Source organism: Echinops telfairi, unplaced genomic scaffold, assembly GCF_000313985.2.
Source record: "Echinops telfairi isolate 266 unplaced genomic scaffold, ASM31398v2 ScPeMD7_7417;HRSCAF=8455, whole genome shotgun sequence".
Lineage (NCBI taxonomy): Eukaryota > Metazoa > Chordata > Mammalia > Afrosoricida > Tenrecidae > Echinops > Echinops telfairi.
The window spans coordinates 3,335,350-3,341,006 of NW_022111317.1; positions in this window are offsets into that span (position 1 = coordinate 3,335,350).

The window sequence follows — 5,657 nt, forward strand, 5'->3', positions numbered from 1 at the left end:
GGCTTTCCTTGCGTGTGTTTTGTGAGATGGAGGAGGACTTTGTAGATTGGTGTTGGACATTTGGGTTGATGTTGGACTTGTGGGCTTGGGCAGCACTGGGTTGGGATGTTTTCTTAATGTGCAGTTACCCTTTATATAGAACTCCTTATACACGAGTTTCTGTGGATTTGTTTCTCTAAAGTACCCAGACTAACACAGAAAACTGTAACACATTGTGCTGTCCTTATGGAAATTGCTGAATGTGGGCTCTGGTTTTGAGGAACCAATGAAGCGATTGTTTCCCCACACAATCTACAGGATTTGATTTAATGTGTTGCTTGGCTTAATCCATTTCAAGCAGGTCTCGATTTCAGATGCAATGACACGAGGAAGAGTAGCCCATCGTACGTCGGGAACCACGCGCAGACTTAGTGAGAAAAGTGGGTCCACTCTTTTCAGAGAACTAAGTGTAGCTCGGAATTTCAGTTTGTCTCTAAGTCCCACTCCTGCTACTTCTCACTCAGATTAGCTACGCTGCAAGAGAAGCCATCTCCACCGGATGGAAACCCGCTGAGTGATTTATCACATTCGCCAGCTCATGAAACCGTACTGGTGAAAAAAACATCGCAAATCAAGGACTTCACACACCGGTGTGTGCATCACGTAAATTCACGATTGGTGTGACGTTTGAAAGTGGCGTTTTCTGAGAGCCAGCCCCGTGACAAGGCTGCCAACACGTGAGGGTGTTGCCAAGGCATGCTTGACGGGAAGTTGTGGAACATCACGAATTTGCCACCTCCACACCCTGTGCCGCGCTGTCACTCAATCCTGTGGTACGCAGTGCGGTACCTTGCTGTCTGAAGCAGTTGATTTCCCTGCCCTCCAACTGTTCAGTGACTCGACACATGCTTTCCACGTCCACTCACCGGCAGGCAGCTCCGGGCAAGGGGCGAGGATGAACATGTCTTTCTAATGCACGGCGGGGAAGCGCACGCTGTAAGGAGAGGCACAAGCCTGGAGCTGTTCATTCAGGCTTCATAGATGCCTACTGCAATAGACCACACACACACACACACACACGCACGCACGCACGCACACACACACATACACACACACTCTGAAAGCACCACCAACAAAGTGCAAACACGCAAGGTTGCCTTCACGTGGGTTCTGGGGACGCATATGTTGCAACATGTTCAGGAAAGGGGTTCCAGCTCGCTGAGATTCCACCGTGAATGGAAAGATGTGCAGTGGCAGTAGAGGAATCTCCGAGCTGGCAGGGGTCTCCATGCAGTTCCTTCAGCTCCAGGGCTCTGACTGTCATCAGCCTGTCTCCACGTATTTTCTCCACAGGGATGTCTCACGGGGAGTCAGCTGCAACGTCTCCCCTGGTGTGAGCAGAGAGAGAGTCTCCCGTCTCCAGGGAGGAAGACAGGAGTTCTCAGAATCCTCAGGAGAAGGCCACATCCACACAGAGGTCTCATTGGGTATATCCCGATTGACAGGCTAGACTCCGCCCCTACAATCTGAATCCGCAAATCGACACCAGATTATGTAACTACCACACATGATAGCATTTGTGATGAAACAAGCATCAAAATTGGAGCCCGGAAAAGGAAAAAAAATTTTAAATGAACCCTGAGTCTTTTCAAACAACACTGGTGCAAGTCCATTTTTCATTGTGTGCCCTTTTGAGACGTTTACATTGACCATGACACTACATTCACAGACGCTGGGCAGTCCCAGTCCCATCATCCCTGTCAACCTGAGGGTATTAAGAGTGGAGGGGTGGAGTCCAGCCTGTCCATCGGGTCACAGCCTGAGGATGCCTCCTGGTGGGCGTGGCCTTCTCATGAGGATTCTGGGAACTTCCTCTCTTCTCCCTGGAGGTGGTTCACACGCTCTCTCTGCTTCACCTTCCTGGTGACAAGCCACGTGGAGCCACGCTGATGGCAGCCAGAAGCCTGGAGAGGCATCCACCGCCACTGGCTCCACAGGACCTTCCACCCACCAGCCTGTGGTCTTCCTGCATTCCGCATCCTTGCATGGCTGCGTGAGTCCTAAAAGGAAATTACGGACTAGTATCTAACATACAGGCTAATACCAGACTTATGGACTTGATCTGGACTGGGCTGGGATGTTTTCTCAATATTCAATTGCTCTTGGATATCAAGCTCTGTCTTAACACATTTGAGTGTCTCTGGATTTGTTTCTGTAGTCAACCCGGCCTCACACAGACGCCTTCTCATTGTTGTAGAAAATGTGAGAGATTTTGTGTGCGTGTGTGTGAGATTCTTTTGCAGAAAATTCAGTAAACAGTAAACATCTCAGGACCTGCCATCATCAAAAATTTTGTAATCCAGTTCGGCCGGTGCTCTGCCATGGCATATGCTCTCAAACACTAGTCAGACGGTCACATTTTAAGACACGTTGGGTCAGGGACAGCTGCATAGCTAAGGCATACACACAAGAGCACAAGGGAGTTTCAGACATGTTGTGGGGAAATTATCTTCTAATTCCACTTTTTGGTAAACGCTTCTAAGTTTCTTCACATGCACCTGACTCACATCCCCCATTCACACGCACGAGCAGTCAAAAAGGCTGCTATAACCCATAGCAACCCTAGAACCACAGAGCCAAACACGGCCTGGTCCTGCGCCAGGGTCACAAATGCTGTTCGGTGTGGCAGCCATTGTGCCAATCCATCTCCTTGAGCCTCTCCCTCCTCGTCAAAGACCCTGTACTTTACCAAGCCTGAGGTCCCTTTCCGGGGACTCGTCCGGACCACGTGAGATGCAAACTCACCATCCTGCTTCTAAGCAGCCCGAGGCTGCACTTCTTATAACACTGATGTGTTGGTTCTTCTGACAGGCCATGCACAGCACCCTTCCCCAGGACCACCCTTCCAAGCCACCCATCCCGCTTCCTTATTCTGAAGCGACGGGAACACGCCAAGGCTTGGGTCAGGGGCACCCGAGTCCTCACCGCGGCCGTCTTGCTTTGCAACACTCTGAAGAGGTCTTGTGCAGTAGATTCGCCCAATGCAGCACATCCTTTGGTCTCTTGACTGCTGTTCCCGTGAGCCTTGATTGTGGACCTCAGCAAGGTGACACCCCTGACCACGTCTGTCCTCATTGACGGTGCTGCTGTCTGTCGGGCCTGTTGTGAGGACTTGGGTGTTCCTTGAGGTTCGGTCCACAGTGAAGGCTGCCAAGGAGAGGGTGCCACAGACTTTAAAACCTCAGCTCTCAAAAGCCCATCTCATCAGGGACCGACCCAGGGGTTCCTTCTCCCGATTCTTTCAGGACTGCCCCGACAGGGGGGTAGCTCGGGGCTCTGCTCCCAGCTATGAGAGCCCATGGGAAGCCAAGCTCCTGGTTTACAGTCCTTGGAAGCCTGGTCACCAGCATTGCCCTGAAGCCCAAGGCATGGCAGGTTGGGACTTGGCTGCAGCCTGAGTCACAGGCTCCTATGGTTTCCAGCCCAGGGATTTGCTGGGACAGGCCACCAGCGACAGGAGCCAGAGGCAGCTCTGTCCACACGCACTTTACACTGGGATGTTCTGACGAGAAGCCCAGGCTGCTGTTGCCCCGGTGCCCATGGCCCCATGTCCATTCCCTGGGGATCCCAGGACCAAATCAGGGCCAGGAATTGTTGCTGGAAGGACACATGGGCTCCTGCCTTCTACCTTTGAGCTGCCCCTCCATCCAGTTTCAGACTGCCCAGAAAAAGGCAAGGTGGCACAGAGAGAGTCTGTGTCTCCTCCACCTGAGACCCCCTTGAGTCCTCTTGAATCCCCCGGAGGTCCTTGATTTAATCACCTTGGTAAAGACAAGGTTTTCCATTGAGGCCATGTCCATGGGTTCCAGGAGCCCTGGGGATGTAGTGATTATACGTTGGGCTGCTAACTCTGAGGTCAGCAGTTCAAAACCACCAGCCAGCTCCTCGGGAGAAAGATGAGGCTTTCAACCCCTGTAAAGCAGTAGTCTTGGAAAACCCCAGGGGCTGTTCCAGGGTCACTAGGAGTCAGAGTTGACTCCATGCAGTGAAAGTTTTTTGGTTTGGTTTTGTCATAGGTTCTTGGAAGTGGACTTTTGGGGGGAGGGAGGATGTGGGCACCATTCACATCGGTCAACTCACTGGATCAGAGCGTCCCATCTGGCTCTGCTGGTCTGCTAAGGGGCCTAGAATGTGTCGTTGTTTGCCCCTAGCCTGAGCAATATTAAAAAAAACAACCCAAACTCACTGTCATTGAGTCAATGCTGTCCCAGAGCAACCCTGTAGGACAGGGTAGTGCTGCCCTGTGAGTTGAGATTAAAACTCGTTACAGGAATAGAAAGTCTCCTCTTTTTCTGGAAGAGCTGCTGGTGGTTTTGAACTACTGACCTTGCGGTTAGCAGCCCAATGCATGATCCACTATGCCACCCGAGCCCTTTGAGCAGTACTAGGCTCTTATAAAGGAGGCCGAGTTCACCATCTCCCCATCACTCTGTGCTCCAGAATGAGTTGACCACAGGGCTATACATTGTACTCTGCTGTGTGTGTGTGTGTGTGTGTGTGTGTGTGTGTAGCTGATGAGTTCCTGTCCTTGTTAAGTGCCTTCTGGGCCGTTCCCCCTCCTAGTGACCCCGGGTCCAACAGAACGGACCATGGCTCAGACACCATCCTCTCCATCCTCACCATGTTCTTGTGCTGGGCCCCAGTGGTGCAGCACTGTGCCCGTCCACCGGGTCCAGGCCCTCCAGTGGGTGCCTCATTCTTCCTATCCAACCGTGATGGCGGACAGTGATGCCAGGAGTGACAGCCTGGTCCCACTTGAGCAAGTCCCTGCCACCAGGCTGCCCAGGCCCGCTGCCAGCGGGTCTACAGCAGTGAGCAGAACGGCTCCATGGTTTCCAGACGGCACAGGAAGGAAGGCAACAGACTTAAAGCATTCGGCTTGTCCAAGTACCCTCCAAAGACTGAAGTTGTCGGGGAGCTCTTGCTTGGATCCGCAATCAATACTCCGAGCAGCAGCAGCCAAGAGGTCAAATGCCGATTTGCATGAGGCAAATCTGCAGCACAAAACCTCTTGCAGAGCGCTGGGGAGCAGGCGCAGTCGCACCGGGGACTAAGGTGTCCCTGGCCCAAGTCATGGTGTTTTCCATCGCCTCACAGCATGTGGGAGCTTGGATAAGGCAGACTGCAGGGGCATGGATGCGTCTCAGTGAGGGTGCCGGAGAAGGCTCTTGAAGGTCGTGCGGGCGGCAAGAACCAGCGGATCTGTCTTGGAAGCGGGGCGGCCCGTGCCACTCCCTGGAAGGGAGGATGGCGAGACTTCATTGCAGGTACCTTGGACACAGGATCAGGAGAGACCAGTCCCTGGGGAAGGACCTCATGCTGGGCAAAGTAGAGGGTCATTGAGAAGGAAGAAGGCCCCAAGGAGGATTTGATCTTTGATGGCGGGTTGACAAGTAGCAGTTGTGAGGATGGTATGGAACCGGCAGTCTCCCGGTGTTTTACGCGGGGCTGTTATGGGTCGGAACCCACGTGATGGCACTGGCAAGAACCACGTCCCTGTAGCTGTGACTTGAGAGCCCGTCAGTGGTCACTTTAGACACCACCCTCCGTGGTGACGTCAGTCCAGCCTGCAGCCCCGTCCATTCACCAATGCCACTTCCCCGGTTCCCGGGGGTTAA